This window comes from Melospiza melodia, chromosome 11 (genome assembly GCF_035770615.1).
Source record: "Melospiza melodia melodia isolate bMelMel2 chromosome 11, bMelMel2.pri, whole genome shotgun sequence".
In the NCBI taxonomy this organism is placed as follows: Eukaryota; Metazoa; Chordata; class Aves; order Passeriformes; family Passerellidae; genus Melospiza; species Melospiza melodia.
In genome coordinates, this window is record NC_086204.1 from 27,779,266 (window position 1) to 27,799,872 (window position 20,607).

General features: G+C 44.0%; 1 protein-coding gene across 15 annotated transcripts in view; it reads right to left on the reverse strand.

Moving 5' to 3' along the window:
* Positions 1-20,607, reverse strand: part of DAB1 (DAB adaptor protein 1) — a 417,660-nt gene that overhangs the window by 139,461 nt on the left and 257,592 nt on the right. For 2 of the 15 annotated variants that reach the window (XM_063166185.1, XM_063166186.1), the window contains exon 2: positions 10,136-10,227. The exons of 11 other annotated variants lie outside the window; for them this stretch is intronic. The gene's annotated coding sequence lies outside the window, so the exon portion shown is untranslated. Of the gene's footprint in view, positions 1-1,775; positions 1,925-10,135; positions 10,228-20,607 lie in introns of those variants that run through there. 2 more of the 15 variants (XM_063166191.1, XM_063166189.1) reach the window with 2 other exon arrangements.

Genomic DNA, 20,607 nt, shown 5'->3' on the forward strand with positions numbered 1-20,607 from the left:
AAAGACATAAATCTCAGCTCCGAGTGAAAACACCAAACTGGTGAAAACTTGCTCCTCCATTATTTTTGTGTAGAGCAGTAAGGAACAGATTGATACTGGTGTTATGGGGGGTGAGGGTGGGGAATGAAAGAACAATAAACAATACAGTCATCAGTAGTTTAACACAGCGCTGTGTCTTGCAATGGAAACATACTGTGAAACAGCTTGCGAGATAAGCTTCGTCAACGATAAGTAATTTTTATTCCGTTTGAGTGGCTGAAAACAATAAACATGATTAAATGCTTCAGACATGCATTCAGAATTTAGACAAATGGCAAAGAGTTCCAAGGACTTTGCTTTTAAAACTACTGCGGGGAAAGACCTGGAAATTGACTTAACCAGTTTGAAATATACAATGAAGCAGAAGTTCGTCGGGAAATTAAAAACTTCCCATTCGTCTGCAAGCTCCAGGACTCTCCAGCCCAGAAACCAGCTTTGTTATCTACTGTTCTTTACTATGATTACTAGTCCCAGCATCCCACTTCACCATTCATAGAAGCAGGCATTTCAAACGTGCCGGTCATGAACCTGAGCTCCCAGCGTGTGAAACACCAAAGGAAGAGCCGGCTCTGGGGAATTCACAGACCCGTGCTCGTCCTGCCGGCCCTTGCGGGCTCTGTCCCCGCTCTCCCGATCCAGCCTGGCACCAGCTCCCGTGCCCGCCTTCCTCCCACCGCAGCTCTCAACTTTCACTCCCGGCTACCTGCTCCCGGTCACTCGGTGCACAGCCCCGAGAGGAAAGCACTCCGAAACACTCAGATCACGGGGGAGTGTCGGCTTTTCCCCTGAAGTGGGGCTGTACGGGAGAGCCGCATGAACCCGCAGCACCCCTAACGCGAGCGGTCACTCTGCACCCGCTGCCCTGGACCGCGCACAGCTGAGCAGCGCCGGGGGCTGGCAGCGGATTGCTGGCTGGGGGCCGGAGGCTGCGGGCCGAGATCTGCTGGCCGGGGACCAGGGGCGGTCCCCAGAGGGTCCCTGGCTGGGGAAGGCGAGCTCGCCCCGCTCGCCGCGCGTCCAGCGGCCCCTCCGCCCCGCTCCGGGCGCCATTTCCCCGCCTCTCCTCAGCGCGGCGTCCCCCGGCCCTGCCGCACCTTCCCGGGCAGGGCAGCGCCGGCGCAGCCGAGCCGCATCCCAGCCCTCAGCACACTCCCAGCCCTCCGCCGGCTCCCAGCTCTCAGCACACTCCCAGCCCTCCGCCGGCTCCCAGCCCGGCAGCGGGGGGCGCTTCCCACAGCAAGCGGCACTACCGCGACCGATCGGCGCTTCCAGCTGCGGGGCGGCAGCGGCCAAGGCTCCCCAGAGCGGCGCATCCCGGGGACCCCCGGCACGGCGGGGGTGGCCGGGGGGAATCCCGCAGCCGCATCGCGTCGGTGGCTCCCTCCTCGATTTTTTTTTGAATTTTTTTTTACTTGCCCTGCTGCGGGGGATGGCGAAAGCGCCCCCAGCCCTTTGCCCAGAGCTCGGCTGGCTGTGGGGCAGCCTCGCACGGCGCTCCCCCCGCAGCCGGCAACTTCTCGCGACTCGCAGGGGATTCCAGCCCTTTCACCGCCTCGGGGGGACGGGAGCGAGCGGGAGGGGAGAAGGACGGGCAAAAAATAAACTTCCTTCGGAGAAAAGCTGCCCTTCCATGCTGCTGCGGTACCCGCTGGCAGGAGGAGCAGCGCGCCCCGCTGAGCCCCCAAACCCGCACCTGCCGCCGCGCCGCGCAGGGGAGCAGGGACCGGCTCTCTCACCTGCCCCAGCGAGCCCTCTCCTCCTCGCATTCCTCTGCTCCCCATCGTGGGCGCAGCAGCTGCTGTTATTCCTTAGGATACACATGGCCCGTCCATGCTGGGAGAGCCGCCTTCCCGCGCCGCCTGCCCTCTCCGGCCCCGCCAGCGCGGCGCTGAGGCCAGAGGGAGGGGAAAAGGGAGGTGTGCGGTGGAGGAGCGCGGCTGATGAGGGGTCGGTCTCCTCCTCCTCCTCCTCCTTCTCCTCCTCTCCCAGGGCTGGGGGTCTCAGCGCCGCTGTGCAGCTGGGCAGGGAGAGGGGGCCGGGCGAGGAGGGGGCTGGCGGGGCTGTCCCCGCTAGGGGCGGGGGGGCTCGGCGCGTCGGCTCGTCCCGAGCCTCTCATCGGCTCCGGGGCAGCCCCGCGGGCCAGCGGAGCAGAGCTCACGGAGACCCCCCCGCCTCGTCCGCAGCACCGCACTCAAGCACGGCCGGGGGGCGATCGGTACCGGGCGCTCCCCGGGGGCTCCAGGGCTTCCCCGGAGCGCAGGGAGGGCGGTCAGCGGGGCAGCCCGGGCGGGGGTGGCCGCTGCCCACGCGTGGAGCCCGGGCACGGCCCCGCCATCGCGGCTCCCCCCACACGGCCGCGGGGCGGGGGCCGGGCCGGGGGCCCCGCCGCCACCACCAGTGTGCTGCTTTTCTCATGGCTTCTCGCAGTCACCCATGAAAATTTAATGAGGCATTTAGGGCTGTTACCTTCAGAGTCAATGGAGGAAGCATATTTAGCCTAATGCACTCGCTGCCGAGCCAATAGGTCTATTGCAGGCGGATCAGAAGTCATGGAGAGACTCTCCTTTCAACACAAAATTCACGACCCATTAAACTTATTCTGTGATAACAGCTTCTTTACAAACGGAGACCCATAGAAAACAGAGGCTGTCATGCACTTCCCGAAAGGATTTACATACAGAGAGAAGTCCATTTGGCAGGTTATTGCCATTTCACCAGTATTATCTCCAATCAATGCATAAAAGCAGCGCTACTCTCGCTAACCGAGGTAAATGACTAAAAGAAAAGCTTTTTGCAGCCTCTAGATAGATCTGATTCACCCCCCGGGGCTGAGCGGCCACGTCTCCCTGGGCTGACAGAGAAGAGGGCTCAGACCATTAGAAATTACTGAATCTGATTGGGAATCACAGCGAGATGTTCTGAGGACACGCCGGTACCCAGCTGCTGATGTGCGCACCCCGCGATGACAGCCGGGCAGCGATCACCGGGATGCTCACAAGGTAGAAAGATGTCCACAGGTTATTTTACCTCCACCTGACAGGCAGGAGAGCTGAACCAATGTGGCAACACACTTAACAGGGCAGGGAGCACAGGGAAAGGCTGAGTGAGCAGATTGATTGGAAGTACATGCACAGATCTGGTAACATTCTCAAATATTATCAGTTTCATCTCCCTCAATCATTCTTTCTGCAGCACATTAGGTATTAAGCATAAAAGATAACGTCATGTAATAACATTTACAACATAAAAAATTCAGAATTCAAGCCACATTTATAGGAGTAGTTGATTCAATGGAGCTTTTCACTATAGACCTGTTTTCTGCATTTCAATTTATTACAGAAATGAAAGGTCAGATTCTCAGTTGAACCCACTTATTCTAATGTGAATTAAAAGAAGTAAGTAGTCAACTTCATTGCAGCAAAATTTCCTATTGATGACAATTTCACCATCTAGGAAGACAAAGAACTAAAGGAGGAATAAAGTAATTTTTTTCATTAGGAAATAATAGCATCCTTGAGGAGACATGCTTGTCTATATGTATTAGGCCAAATAAAATATTGGTGGCCCTTAGTTCCCAAAAGGCAATTTTTGGGGGGAAAACAGTAATTGAGCTGTTCTTACCCTTTGACCAGTGCACAATAAAATGAAGTTGCATTTATTGTGTTGCTGGCCTCACTAAGGTCCTGGAGTTTACAGGAGGGGTGCTGGCAGCTGACTAAGTAGAGAGGGGACTTTGAGTAGTATAAAACTTCATTCCCATTCATTTCTGAAATGCATGGATGCAAGTCACACTTGCTAATAATACTTTTTAAATATAAAAGACTACTAGCTCACAGCTTGTAATATGAATGCAAATGAACTTGTAATTATACTATGCAATTTTCTACTTAAAAAAAAACAACAACTATGAAAATAGAACAGACCTGAAGAGCAATATGCACTGCAGTTCTTCATTGTGTTCCTTCATTATGCAAAAGTTGCCATAAGCAATCTGCTCTGGTGTAATGTAAAATATTTTTTAGGCCATAACTTTGCAACACAAACTCTCACATGAGAACACATATTTGGTCACAGTTCCTTCTCTCTACAGAAAAACACGATCAAGAAGCAAGGAAGTTTGGTGGGAAGACTGACAGCTTTCATTTGTGTTTATCTGTAAAGCTTAAACTCATCATTCTTGTATTCTCCTTTCTGATGATGCACTATGCCATCACCAATTATGTGATAAACCATTAAAAGTTACATATTAAAACCTGTAGGCCAAAAATTTCATTTCCACTGAACAGCTGGAGGAGCTGAAGATCAAAATCTAAAAGTGTAGTTCTCAACTATTTTTGCAGTAGTCACTTGTGCAGCTCTCAGTCACTTGTTACTTGCTAAAACAACTAGAGGGAAAGTAGGATCAGCTGAGCTCCTGAATAGATTTGTACTAACAGGACAATGATCACAATATTTTTAAGTGTTCCTATATGCATCAGTGGAGAGAAGGATGAATTCAATCTTCCAACCAAGAGCACCGTACAAATTTTTTAAAGAATTGCCTCAAAACAACATTAAAATATCCACCACTGATAGCTGTAGACCTGGATTCTGAGTAATTTGTTATACCATCCAATTTCAATAAGCACTGCAGTTGCTAGTAAACCAGTGCACCCCACAGAGCAAAAATGTTTACCTGCAAATAAGAGATAATTTGCGGGATAATTGTTGACAGTGAATTTGCTGATAATTCACAGTCAAAGTTTCTGACTCCCTAGGAGAAGAGTAATCAAAAAACTTCCCAGTTTCACCTCAGAGGCAAGTTAATCAGCATCAGCACTGCCCAGCTGCAAGCCTGTAGGTTTCTCACATGGAATGTTCAGGCAGAATGCACACTGTAAAGCCAGCATCATCCTGCAAAAATGGCAAACCACGGGCCAAAAACCCTGTAGGGCTCTTGTGAGTGCCCATGTATGACAGCCACTGGCATTAGTGAGAAATGGACATTTCCTGAGATGGAATACAGGCCTTACCTTCATGAAACTAATTAAGGTATCTCAAGCTGTGCTGATTACAAAGGGCTACCAAATAATAGTACAGAGAAATTTTGAGGGATGTCTGAGACTGAGTTTTTGTTGGTGCTTTGAAAGAATCTGGAAGTGAAAGATCCATAATGTTACACTTCGCTGGATTCAAGTGGGATTTTTGAAGGGAGGAATTTAATATCTAAAAGAGAGCCATTATTTCTGCTATTAACATCTTACTAAAATACAGCACAATGTGCAGACCCATCCCTTGCCAAGTGAGCTCTCATGATGTCAGCCTTCTCACAAAACCCCTTTTCACATTTACTGATCTATATTGTAGCCCACAGCAGGATCATCTTGATCACTCTGGAGATCCTCTATGTGAATAGCTCCTCACACAATAGTGATTTCAGTTTAATAAGTTCCTCTAAGGCAATTAGGCACTGACTGAAAATAGTATCTGCTGCATTATCAGTAACTATGGTAGCCCATCCCTTACTGCTGTAGCCACACAGTGAGCTCCTTTTGCCATTCAGCAGGAGAATTAATCATGATTTGGTTTCATCCTCAGTTTTCTCAAATGCAAAGAAACTCAGCTCTCTTATTCCACTAAAGATCTCTTGGGATATTTCCTCAGAGATACCTCAGGTGACTGAGCAGAATATGTTGCTGAACGCTGCTCTTGCCCACCAAAAAAGATCTGTGTAGAAAAAATTTGGCTCTTCATGAAAAATGGGAAGCTGCTCTATTTTCTGGCAGCAACATATCAGGTCACTGATAGGTTATGACAATTCTTGCACCCATAGTGAAATCTGGTGGAAAATGCATTATCCCAAAAAATACCACTGGCATCTCTCTATTAAAAGCCAGCAGATGGAAATACTTAAAAATAGAATTAAGTCTTGAATGTTCCAGAGATTCATCACTGGTTTCTGAAGGTAGACCCTCTACAGTATTGTGGTTTGGTCACAGGGGGAACCTTCCTTTCATGCATCTCAACAAAGTTTGTAAAGTCTCATGGTTACACATGCAAAAAGAGATTCAGGAGCTTGGTTCAGATGTCAGCTTTGTCACTGATTAGTCTGTGATCTTGGATAAGTCCACCTATACTCATTTTATGTCCATCTCTACCATGTGTATGTCAGAAGCCTCGTGTCAGAATTTCTCCAGGAATGCTTGGGAGGACCCCAAAGACAGGCAAGGACATACATAAACACTAATTATTGTTATATACGTGGCCATTCATTCAATTTTGAGTCCTGGGAGGAAAAATAGAAACAAGATCTTGTCATTCTATCTGGTAGCCCCTATTAGTGTCCTTCACATATTCAAAATATTACTGAACTAACCCTGCTGCAAACACTTTCCTCAGCTGCAAATGAGCAGCTCCAACAAACAGTCCAAGACTGCCCCTCCAAAATCAATTTATCTTCTAGTAGATGGCAGCAAGTAGATGCCTGTCCTGCCAAATAATGGAATTTGTGAAAGCACTGGAGATTATGAACCACATTATTTCCCAGATGCCCATGAAAGAGTCTGTGATTCTCCAAGAACAGCGATCAGCTCCTTCACAAATGCAAACTGCTTCATATTTCAAATCCTTTTTGGCAAGGTGCGTTTCCTTTCACAGCCAATTAACTGCAAACTAATTTAGAGAGGGTTTGCTTTTGCAAACATAAGTGTCAGGTTCCAACAGAGAACATGTTGCTAAGAGCATGATTTATGCACACATTCTGAGTTCTGTTGTTCTCTCATTCCCCCCAGACACCACTGATGATCCACGCAGAGACACCTCAGAATTTAATAAACTCCTTTCTAGGAGAACTTCACAGGTGAAGATAATGTTCAGCATCCCTTACATCCTGAAAGCCCACATGGTTCTGCATTACCTTGCAGAGTGCCCATGCTGGTTTAAATACACATAAACTGAAAGCAAGGGGTACCTACTAAGGAAAATGTATTCTACTATGAAAATAGAGGTTATCTGCTTCACAGAGAATTCCAACATTTGGCTTTACTCTGGGTTAGACAATAAAAGGGGAGTTGAAAAGTTTAAACTCTCTACTTCTCCAGTAAAAAAAACTTAATACTTTGTTCTTAAGATTTTGTCTACTTTAACAAGCAGCTGACACATTTAAGCTCTCTGGTTTGGACAATACTGCAGCTTCTTTTCACTAAGTACACATTTATCTTCATTATTTATTCATTTTTAGATGTAGCTTTTACAATTGGAAACTTCAGTCTCAGAGGTTCCTAAAGATCTTGGATGTTGTCATATTCCATGATTTTGACAGCAAAAGATCCACTTGCCATTGTAAAAATAATTTTTTGTTAAAAAGAGACAGAAAAACATGATATTTAGAGCTGCATTCCCCTCAATTTCTGCCAAAATAACAGGTATTCAGGAGACAGCAATTGTGTGTAGTGAATGTCCTCAGCAAGTAAGGTTGTTTTTCATTTCCTCTTATGTCACATTACATTTTCCTCTTTATATTTCCTTTTAAATATTTAGACAGAGCAGAGAGTTTTAAACGTGTCATTGACACAAATAAATGTTTAGGCAGTCAGTCTACCTTGGGTTCCGCTCTTGTCAGATCTGATAAGTTAAATATCACTGGATCTGGCCAATAATTGGATGGAAGACCTCTGAGGAAAACTCAAGTGCTGAAGCAAGTGCCACTGGTTACTCAGTAGGTGTTTTTTTAACCTCAGACTCATCCTGAAATATGCCCTCAGCATGGTATTATAAGCACTAGCTGAAAAAGGCATTTTCAGGTAAGATTTAATGTGTTATTTCTGTTAGGCACTAGAAAGGACTCCTGACACATTCCTCTGGAAGTTGCTTAGCCCAATTTTGAGTTAGCTGAGCCCACTGCTACATAAAGCTATATCTGAAAGTATGAAATCAATTTTTCATAATTTTCCTTTTAATAATAATACATTTTTAAACCTCTTGTTTAAATAGTAGCCTGTACATTTCTTTGCCTTTAACACTTCATTCCTGACCTTTCCTTTACTCTCTCATTATGTCTCTGAGTCCAGCTCATGGACATCCCTGCCCATGGCAGCAGAGTTGGAATGAGGTGAACTTTAAGGTCCCTTCCAACCCAAACCATTCTCTGGACAGCACAACATTTGTTCCCTTTTGCCATTTCAGAACCATCCAAGGATGGATATAATCCCTCTTTAACAGCTGCTGATTATTGACTCCTTTGCCACTGCTGCTTGCTGATTTTATGAGAGCACAAGGGGGCAGGATGAGGGGGGATGGCTTCAAACTGCCAGAGGGCAGGGATGGATGGGATATTAGGAAAAAATCCTTTTCTGTGAGGGTAGGAATGCCCTGGCACAGGTTGCCCAGCAAAGCTGTGACTGGACCATCCCTGGAAGTGTCCAAGGCCAGGCTGGATGGGGCTTGGAGCAACCTGGGATAGTGCAAGGTGTCCGTGCCTATGGCACAAGGTGGAACTAGAAATAATATTTAAAATTCCTCCCAACCCAAACTATTCCATGGTTCTGTGACAAAGTGGAGCTGACACTGACCACTCCACCCTTCAGGCTGTGGGACACATTTGGGCCAAGGACTGAGGAATTCAGTGGGGCTGCTTCACTTGCTGCTGAACTCAGGACCTCCACACACGTCTCAACAGTAACAAGTGCCAGTTCCAATACAAGATCTCAGCACTTCTGGGACCCCTGAAAAGCACCATGAAATTGATGTCCAGGTAAAGCCCCTCTGGGATGTCCATTTCCCCCTTGTCCAGCAGGGAGGCTGGACCCTGGAGCTCCCAATCCCCAGGCCCTGCACACACTGAGGCTCTGCACAAGCCTGGAAGCCTCAGCTCCAGGCAGCATGCCAGAGTTCAGCCAAACATATTTGCCTAAGTTGATATTTCTGCAATACATTTCAAAACATGACAAATCATTACTTTCTGATGTTTGCTATTCATATTTTTTTTTCTCTTTACGCTTTCCAGGCAGGAATGGAAATTGCAAGTGCCACCATAGCAACTCAATGCAATAATATAAATCTTCAAATAACAATTTAAATGAAGGATGTTTGAAGTATTTTTATTTTGTAATAAATTTATAGGTGTCAACTAGATCAGGGCTTCCTTTCTAAAGAGGTTTTGCTGTTTATCTAAAAAGACAATCCTTCACTTGAAAGAGTTTATAACGTTAGCCTGAGCCAAAACACTGAGGTTTAAAAGAATATCTCAAATACATTCTATTTATTTATATTAGAAAACTACTCACTGGCACTCACTGGAATTTAGGTTCCTAAATGTCTATGTCTTTTTTCATTCCTGGCATTCTTATTCACATTTAATAAGAAATTATGACAGAACCAAGACAGAATCTATACCACCTTATTGAGGCCTCATTCACTGCCACAAAACCAGGAAAATTTCAAAGAACATTAAAAAATGGGATTTTTAAAAGACTGGCAGCTGTAATATGCTTAAGGTCCAGTTTGAGACTACACAGCATATACACAGAAGATATTATGCTTTTTCAGATATGTGGTTCCTGTGGTATTTCACCAAATCAGGATAGCACTCAGCAAAGTGAGGAATTCACTGGCACCCCTTCATCCCAACATGAGGGCCAAATTCCAGGTTTAGATGCTAAACACACACATCATGGCAACTTTTGGAAGGCTCTCATGTGTCTTGTGCATTAAAGACTGAATCTCTGTGCCAACCTCTAACAAAACTGCCCAAGCCAGCAGCATCAGGATCCAGACAAGTTCCATGGAATCAAGGTTACGCACAGAATAAAAAGAAATCTGAGGTATTGTCAAGCCAAATAGCTCCTTCCTTTCTGGTTCCTTCATTTCTCATCAACATCTGCCCATGCATATCTCCTTTACAACGAGCTTATTTCCTCAACAGAAAAATAAATTTGAAGAAGAGCACCGAGGAGGAAAATCCATATTGTTTAAAAAATAAAGCTTTTGATATTAAATATTTTCACTCAGGACTTAAATAAATCCTAGACATGATCTTTAGCAAGGAAAAAAAAAGTCAAAAATTTATTAAATAGCTAATGAATTACAAAAGACCTATAGCAGCCAACTGAGTACTTACCTTCTGCTCCAACACAAGTCCTTGGGAGTGACAAATGTCAATAAACAGCACAGCTCAGGAGTGGGTGGTAGGCAAGACTAGATCCATCTGGCCTGTTGATGAGGAAGGAGGAGAGCTGTAAAACGCTCCGGAATGTGACCAGGAGCACATATGCCAGGATGGGAAAACGGGATTGTGCGGCAGCTCCCCCAGCCCCGCGGCCCCGTGGCAACCCCAAATCTGTGGGAACGTATGCTCCAGCCCTGCCTGGCGCTGTCCATATTTGTGCTGGGGACACAACCCCCCTGCCTCCAGCTGGGATGGGAGAATGTGCAGATCCCGGGAAAATCTGCTGAAATTAAACGCAAGTTGCTGGTATTTGTAGCCAGGTAGCCATAAATGCACCCTCCCACTTCTGCTGCTCCTCCTTTGCTGCTCCAACAGGGGGTTTTGCAGTCTGCTGACACACCTACTCCCAGCTCTGCCTCTGCCACAGGCTGGGAACTGAATCCTCATGCTGTAGAGCCCTGATTTGCTACACCTCCTGAAGCTGAGCTCAGGAAGAATGGCTTTTATGTGTGTTTTGATGAGCCATCAACAATTTTAGATACTATTCATGCTCACCAACAGATTCTGAAATGAAACAAAATCTGCCTCTCATCACATGCACAACAGGATGTAACAGATGTCACAGAGAAACCAAGTAATAGCAGTTTTCATGGTTGGATCCAACAATTACTTCTGTGCTCCACTCTGTGGCCTCTGCCTCAAAGCCCAATAGAAATGAGACACCTGCCCCCAGGAGTCCAGTGTAAACCTATATAAACACAATCTGGCAAGGCCCAAGCCAGAAAAGCATCCAGACACACATTTTTCACACAAAAACCCACCCAAGAGTTAGGTTATACCTAATCTTGAATGCAGGGTGTCCTGTTGGAGCAAAGGATGGGAAAGAGAAAGCTGGTGCCTCTTCTGGGGAGAACTAAGAATATTATGCTCATATTTGCACCACAATCTCACTCTCCTCAGTAATATTTGCTGGCTGGAGTGGTATCCTCTTGGGAATTCCAGCACTGACCCCTTGCAGCACTATGAATGCATAGTAACCCCCACATTTTACAAAACAACAGCATCTGGCAGCTCCTTGCCAAGGCCCCTCTAGATGGAAAGCCCAATGAAGATCCTTTTCTTCGGCTCATTGCACAGGAGTTGTACATGGCTTTTCTGTCCCCGTGCAATTTTCTCCTGCAATGTGTACTCAAGGTTAAAATGCTGTCCTTTCTCCTTGGTGAGATCTGTCACTGAACTATCAAAGTGTGCATGTTAGAGAGCCTGCCTGGTGGAGGGCTGAGTGATGCAGAGACAGACCTTTGATGCACGTTGTGACCTTAGTGCATTCCCTTTAAAATGGGAAAAAAAAAAAGGAAAAGAGCCTCTCCTTGTTCCCATTTGGGGGCAGAAGGACATTAAGGAGCACTTTGGGTGCAGTAGCCCTCACATTTATTGCAATTATTACAGCACTGAGAGGCTCCAGCCGAGACCACAATCCCTTTATGATGAGCAGTGTAAGACATAAAGCAAGGGAAAAGCCTTATCTCAGAAATGCATGAACTAAACACAGCTAAAAAGGCTACTAAGAAAAATAATCCTCACCCCTTTTTCCATCATAAGGAATAGGGATAAATGAGCTTTTCTCCAAAATCCCAGTGAGATCTGTGGCAGAGTCAGGGGGAAGGACTCAGGTCTCTGCTAGGCTGACACCTCCATTTCCTAAAGACACATCTGTGACCATTCCTCATCTCCCAGGTTCTGCAGCTCCTGCACAGCCTTTGAGGAGACTTTTAATGCAGTAAATCAACATTTACAAACCTAAGTGCATACACAGGCCCTCTGGGGATAATGGCATTGGGTTGGTTTGTATCTGCCACCAAACAACGACAGAGAAGAAAACCACAGGTTTTGGACAGCATCACTATTACCTGCAGGAAATGTTTAGCCCATGCATCTGGCACCATTTCCAACTCCTCTTTTCTCCCCATTTTGCATATCCAGCTGGGAATGTCCATTTTGCTGTCTGTTCACCTGGCCCAGTGCTTGAATACACTGAATACACTCATTTGGTGATTTAACCATCGCCACAAAAAAGAGCATTAAAGCTCAAACATGACTTAGAGCATGGATTAACAACAATCATATGGGAACTATCTCATTTTAGCTAAAAGAGAGTAGGATTAAATGCAATTAAGAGCTCCCAATGATGTAATAAAGACAACTAAAAAAAATCAAGGCAAGTGGGCAAGAAGCAATCACTTTTCTGTCTAGAAACAGTAAAATAATGACAGTCTGATTGTTCATAGGGTCGCCAAGGCCAAAATGTGCAGAATGACCTTCATTAAGTCATACTTTGTACTTCTGCTGGGGGACTGTTGCATCTGCTCCTTTCGATTTGGCTTGTCTGAGTAACAAAGCTCCCAGCGATCATCTAAACCTCATTTGGAGCACCTGTGAACAATTCATTATATTAATATAACAGCAGGGGAGGAGTGCAGATACTAATAAATAGGTTGTTGAGCAGCTTTTGCTGCCAAGGTTGCTTTACCCGGCGAGGAAATGTCCCCTCCGCCCAAAAGCTGTGGAGCTGCACTGAGACGCTGGGCTTGGTTGTACCACGACATGTCAGAACACACATCTGCTCCTGGAGAAGCATGTAAATTAATTTTGCCTTTCAAAACAGTTGATAAATGTGTGTCTAATACTTCTGAGGGACTGCAGCATGATTTGAAACAGTTTGTTCTCAGTTAACGTAGAACAAATGTTCTCTGGCTAAAGGTGGCTACGAAAGGCATTTGGTAACGATTTGTACCAGCTGGGCTTCTCATTACTTTGAATAGATTTGTGTAAATCAGCACATAAAAATAAGCAAGTGGTCAATGCCTTTAATTGCATTTGGATGTGCTGTGGTAATGGCAAATATCAGAACTTTTGCATTTGTCCTCACATTCTGCAGTTCTAGAAAATAGATTTTTTTTTAATAGAAACAGCAGCAAAAAGATTTTGCTGTTAACATCTATTTAGTCTGGTTTCAACTTAGTCACATTTTGCAAATGTCAGTGAAAAGCAAAGGTCAAATAGGAAAAAAACAGTATGCTATGGATCAGTACAATTACAGAGAGCAGAGTAGCACAGGGTTATGGGAGGAAAATATATCTGCAGTGTTGGATAGACACAGGGCAAAATCTTGCCCATGGACCAGCACAGATATCATCTTAAAGTAGTAGAAAAATAGATTGTGTGTGTTAAGATATTTTTTCAGGGAAACAGGGAATGTCAGGTTTTCAATTTATTGCCTCTTTGTTTTTTTTAAGATTTGGGCTGCTTTGGAACAGCCTTGGTTTGGAGCAGTTTGCGGGCCTGAGCATCCTCACTGTGACCATCCCTGGAAATGGAAGTTGTCTAACTCAGTATGTTTAAGTACCTAAAAATCTTTATATCTCTTTCTTGTGTTGTCTTTTGTCACTGTTATACTGCTGGGTATAACACAGAGAAGATGTGGCTGCCCCTGAATCCCTGCAAGTGCCCAAGGACAGGTTGGAAAGGGCTTGGAGCATCCAAGCAGGGATGGCAGGGACAGTGGAAGGTGTCCCTGCCATGGCAGGGGCCTGGACCTAGGTCAGTTTTAAAATCCCTCCCAACTCAGACCAGTCTGGGATTTTGTGATGATTCTAAAGCACACCTGGATCACTTGAAAGGAATGTGAGGTGAATAATTATGAAGTATTCTGCCGTTATAGACCTGGTAGAATGTTTGTAACTCTCATTCTGGAAAACACACAAAATCCACCCCGTGGTGTTTCCAGACCAGCTGAACTGAAACAGACACTGCCCCATTTTCATCCCTTTATATAAAGAAGTGAAAATGAGAAAAGGAAGGATGCTGCACATATCAACAGCCAGGAGGGAGAACATTTTAAACCTAGAATTTAATACAATCAATAAACTTTATATCAGTATAACACAGTCAACAACATAACTCTCATAACATCACAACCTCACATTTTCTATGTCACTGTTGACATGCATTAAAGATTACTTCTTTCAGCCAATTTTCTCTTCATAGCACAATCTTTTTATCCTGTAAATACATTTGTTGGTTTCTCAACATCCAATTAAACATGTAAAGAAAAGCCATAAAGATATCCAATTTATATATTTTAATTTTAATAAATTATTTTAAAGTTAGCAGCTATAAAGTATCTACTATTACCTCTTTGCTGGCACTGATTTAGCAAAAATTGGTAATTGTCATGCTGCTTGTGGGGTATCAAATATAAACATTTTCACATTTACTATGAAATCCTCTCCAGCAACATGATATTGAAGGATAGACAAAACTGCTTTTACAGAAAACCAAGCTAATTTTTATCATTTTTTCTGTAAGGGATGATCATTTGAAACCTTTGAGCTGAAAGGAATCACAGGGCACAAGCAAGCTGAGGGATTTTCAATAATTGTATCATTCACATTTATCTTCTGCATAGATAGCTATGAAATAAATACTGCATGTGAGCAAGTGCAAAAATGTACTTGAGGTACTTCCGTGAGATGGAATCTCATCCTCCTGAAATTGCCTTTCCCATGAAAGATGCCCAGTGACAACCAGCAGTTTAACCAGCTGGGGATATATACAGTCAGTTAGCCCTCAGCCTTAAACTGTTATCTGATTTGTCCCATAAAGCAAAATATATGAGCTACATGATCCAGCGTGGGGATAATGCACAATAAACATAACTTACACTGCAGGAAAATGAGCTCCTGTTGGACCATCTCACAACAGAATCAGCTGTGGAAGAATCCACCCAATCTGTCCAAAATGTTTTCTTGTTTTTATTCCTTTCCCCCATAAGCATAATTAAACCCAGTGGTTTTGGTCAGATAGCTCTGTGATAGCTTTTAAATTACTTATTCTGGTAGAGCCTGCCAAAAGTTCTATTTTCTCCCCCTTTGAAAGTACAATGTGCATTATTTGCTGCAGTGGCAAGGCAGTACAATCATGCTGTTCTTTTCTCAGCCCTTTCCTCTCCATTTTTACAGAGCATTCATTCACCACTGACTTTTTTGGTTTCTTCTCAGAACAAGAGAAGCTATGATTGATGAAGAGTGGAATGTATTCAAATGACTTTCAAAAATCATGAAGTTCAAAGACATCAGGACTTCTGAATAATAGTTCCTAAATATGTTTACATTTTAGCAGGGATTATTAATTTACATCTCGATTAGAAGATGTTATATATGAGGAAATATATATAAGGAAAAATATAAGGAAAAATGATATAAGGAAAAATGTTTCTTTATAGAACTTTTTGTAGTTATTTTCTCAATGAACGCAGATACTGTCAAGTCTTAGCCATTTTCTGGAGTTCTGCAATTTTGTATATATTAATTATCACTTGAGATGCTCTGCATCCCTTCAAAGCTACAAGTATTTGAAAAGAACATCTTCATGTCACTTGCATTCTCAAATAATGGCTCTAAATTAAAAACCAGAGCTTCTGGGGTGACTTTCTTCACCTAAACTTGTGCTTGCATTGAGGAATTTTGAATATGTTACCCAGACACTGTGACAAAGTACAGAAGTTGTGGCATTGAGACCCAGAGGCTCCCTCTGAGTTTGTCCCAATAAATGCAGGAGACCTGTGCCCTGAGGAATAACCTTCCAAAGAGCTGGGACTCCTTGGCTGGAAGGGAGCCTGGAACGTGTGTTTTGACAGCAAACAGTGTATTTTTCTAATCTCTGACTTGTGAATGAAGAAAAAGAGCATTACGGGGTGATGAGATGAGCAGAAAAGGAGATGAGGGAGGGAAGCCTGGCAGGGAGCAGCAGGGACAGGAAAGCACTTGGGGGGAAAAGCTGCAATGGGGATGCAGTGCTGGATGGACAGACAGAGGCACAGCCAGGACAGGGCCCCCGTCACCAACCCCAGCAGCAGTTCTGCACAGGCAGCTCTGTGCACAACAAATTCATTATTGTTCTAAAAACCAAGCAGTCAAACCCAGCTTTTGATTGTGACCACAGTCCTGATTTACACCATTCATGGGTCTCTAAGCTCTATGGTTTCTTAGCATTATGCAGACTTTATCTGAAGAGCACAAAAAAAGGAAAAAAAAAAAAACAGGAAATAGGAAGAATTGGGCCATAAATAGGTTTGTAGGAAAAGTAACTCCCCTCAGTTTCCCAAGCTTCCCTTTATTGTTGTAAGTTCACTGCAAACACTCTCTGAAATTTCATCTATTCTCATTGACCATTTCCCTCTGGCTTTCTTGTGTTGTGTTTATTTTTATTATTTCTTAATTAGATTACAAACACTTGCTACAGAAACAGTAAAACACTGCCTCTGGTTCCTGGTAACAGTACATTTTAAATGTATATTAACTCAATGTTTTAATTTCCAGCTGAATACAAATTAAATTAATCTTTCAACACAAACAGTAACTTGTCATTTTCCTCAGTGCTTTGTCTCATGCAAAATTTGTTCAGTGATTTAAGACCCATTTTTAAACAAAAATTGGTCACTGATTTCAAAACAAGCCTTGTTGTCTTGTGTTATTCCAGGCCTGTGGAGGGATATCATCAAGACAGTTTCATCATTTTCCAGCCACTGATTTTGATATAGCCTCACATAAAGTCTTGCAAGCAGCTGGACAGAGTATTTCTGGTTGAAAAAGAGAATTTCTGCTGGCTGGGATCACTGCCTCGTCATCAAGGTACTGACAAACATATTTACTGATTTCCCTTTGTTAAAAAACTTTAACCGCAAACATTTGTTTCGTAACAAAGAGCTGTGGGGTGACTGCTGTGGGTAATTCATTCTTTCTCACACTGCAGATAAAAATGGTGGAGGAAGGAGGGAGGGAGCAGTGCTGGCAAGCACAGGGATGCTGATCTCTGCTCTTTGGCCTCTCTGTGCCCAGGGAGGTGTCCCTGATCCCGTGGGGCTCTGCCCTTCCCAGTGCCAATTGCTCATTAACCTTCCCACTGGCAGTGAAAACATCCTCATGAGAGCAGAGCCAGGGAAATGGAGGTGGCAGGGAGTGGTGGGAAGGGTCACGCATCTTCATCATCAAGAAACTGAATGAAAGGAAGGGTGGATGTTACAGGATTTTAGTTTCCAACAGCATCACTAAATTAACGTATTCAGCACAAAAATAACACATTTTCCACAGGAACTCTTTAGTCTTAAGACCAGAGTCTCTTTCTCCGGACAGCTAAATTATGGAGAAATTTCTTTTTCTCATCTTTTATTTTAAGCCATTAGTTGTTTGCTTTTCAGGACAGCTCTGAACAATTTCAGCCAGCACTGCCTGGGAAGGTTTGCTGTGACATCTGATACTCAGTGTCAGCTCTGTGGGGAGAGCACAGGAGCAACCAGTTTTTCTCATAGCTTTTCTGTGTCCTGAGTCCTTAAAAATAATGTTAACTGTGAAGCTTAAATCAGCACTGTCGGGGGCACCCAGTGTTCCTCCTAACAGAGCAGCCCAAGGCTGCCAGAGGTATTACACTGCTCTATTGAAGCCTGCTGTGAGGTGGAAATACTGCCCTGGAGTTCATGACTTTGTAGCTGTAAAAAAAAGATATGACTATCAGATCTTATTATAGCACCTCATGCACAGCTCAGTGGAAAGGCAATATCCATTGCAGGGCTCTGTGCACCGAGAAATCCTGGCAAAGGTATTTGTGGAGGGGATAAAAAAAATCCCAAAAGCAGAACCTGAGCAAGGTGGGAAGAGCAGGTTTAACTTTCCTTGTGCACAGTACAGACACCCCCAGTGAAAATGGAGGAGTTTACATCCCTGTGATCCTTGGTGACTGACACAATAACTCATTTCCCTCAGGCTTGCCCTCCCCACAAGTTTTTAGCTGTTCGTGTTAACCTGCACAATGTGGTTCATTAAAAACACTGCACATGTTTTCATTACCTGCACACATTTTCATTAAAAACTTGTTGGAGGCTGTGCAGAAATCTGTTTGTCCAAAACATTTTCTGCAAAGATTTCATAGACCCAGGATGAAAATCTTCTGATCAAAATATGAGAGAGACTGAGATAACAGAACTCCAGGTTTAAGCTCATGCCCTCACTAAATCAAGTATTCCACCTCTCATTCCCCTGCCCCTCAGCTCAATGAATATTTATTGTTGGGAAGAGGAAGGGCTTTAAACAGGAGAGATCAGAAGTGGCAGAACAATCCCCAGCCTCGTGGCTGAGTGCCCTTCCACAGGTGCTGCAGGACAGCTCAAACCCCTTTCTCAGCTCTGTACCCATCCAGCATCCCAAGGACTGCTGCTTCCCATCCACCTTTGGAGAGCTGGGAACTGGAAAGACCTTCTGATTCATGGTCATCACACCTGCAATTACTCCATTTTTGTGCTGTTATTAACCATTTCCATTTCTAGAGCTGCACACCTGCCTTTGATGCTCATCTCCCCATGCTACCAGCATTGGAATGAACATTTCAAGGATTCCCTCTTGATGGTGTTTCCCATTGAAGAGGATGTTTCAGAGGTGCTCACTGTAAATATTCTTTTTAATAATTATTTTTATGTTTGCTCTGAGTGGTAGTGTTGCCAGGAAAGCCATCAAGCAGGACTTCACACATAATTTTGGCCCAGGAATGAAGTTTGATGACTTGCAGAAAATATCAGGAGTTTGATCTGCTGCTGAAGAAATAAGGCCTGGTTCTAACAACTGTTAGAAATGAAACTAAGCATTCACTTCCCAGGACAATTTGATTTAATTTTAACACAGACCTATGAGTGACACTATAAACACTGCATTTTTTAAAATATTAATACAAATATCTACGCATGAGGAAGAAATAATTGGGTGGTGGCTTTACCTTCTGACAGAGGAAAAAAAGCTCATTTAAAATAATTCTATTACTTCCCCCAGACAGGCCTTGTAGGTTAGTTACAAGGAACTCACAGGTCACACCAAAGTGCAATGATAAAAAATGCAGGTACTCTGAAACATTTATAAAGAGAAAGTATGAGGGAGTATGTAGTTTAGAATCTGAAATGACATTTTGGCATGGAACAGATCTCCCACAGGGCAGCTTTGAAACTTGCAGAAATTCTTAAAATGACATCTTTCAAAATGAACAAACATCAAACACGCTGAAGTCGTTACCTCAAAGTGCTTCACTGATAAGTCAGGCTGGGAATATGCTAAAAATAAAGTTGCCCACTTGTACAGCTGGCAGGAGCTGTGACCCCGGTGAGTCCTGCCCACACCATCCCTGCCCCAGCTGGGATTAACTCAGGTTTATTTGGACAGACAGGAGCAGCACAACCGGGAAATGAATCCACAGAGGCGAGGGAAAGGCAGGGATAAACCACGGATACACCATGGATAAACCATGGATACACCATGGATACACCACAGAGGGGGACAGGCGCTGACAGGAGCCAGCACAAGGCATCCACAGGTGAGCCCTGACCCAAAACTGCTCCCAGAAGGTGACAAGAGCAGCATCTCTGCCCTCTGACTGCCAGGACAGCACACACTTGTTCTATGTGCTTAGTGACACAAAAAGCTCTCTCAAAACGCCAAATCTATATTTTTGAGACTCATTTGTTTAAAGAGAAAACAAGAGGGCAGAAAATGAATGGTACAATGCAGGCATTTCTCCATTGATTTGATAAGTTCTGTGGAATTAGGAAAAAACCTCACTGTTAAAAGGAAATTCCTTTATTGTGCAAGGCATAATTAACCCATGGCCCCCTCTTCCCCAGTCCTTGTTAGACATTAAAGCATAGCAGGACAATATGGATTTGCTGCTGTTCTTAGGTTTGCTGTGGTTCTTTTCTTTCCTCAAAATGGCAAACCTGGGGTGCCAGCCACAATGTGACAGGAGTCTGCCACTTACAGGTACAGCACCTCACAGAGAGTTCCTCTAGCTAAATGAGAGTTCCTAGCCATTGACCAAAACAGAAGAAAAGAAAAAAATGTTCCTTTGCTTTCACCCACCGCTGATCTTCCTTTAAATGCATGGATGCTTTTGCATTAATTTCCTTAACTACTAAAGATACAAGCAGAATTTGTGTATCTGCCCCCAGTTGGAAAGTTTACTGAAAATAAGACCTCTAAACTCCAGCAGACTGGAGTAGTGCTTTGCATGAAATTCACAATTATAAACTTCTAGAAACACTTCTGTCATTTTTCCCCCGATTTTGAATTAAAGCTACATCTGCATCAATCCTTCTCCATCACCATCTCCATCCATGCTGATCTGTTTGCCCAGTGATCATTCAGTTATTCCATCTTGTTCTGCTGCAGGAATGTGGGTTGGTTTAGACATGTGTAAATGGTAGCTGAGGGTTTTTTTCCCTCCTCTGTGCACTTCCATAAATCCCAGTTAGTAAGCAACCCTGCACTCACCCCCTTGCACTTTGCTCTTCCACACAGCAAAGGAAAAGGAACCAAAACCTCACACAAAAA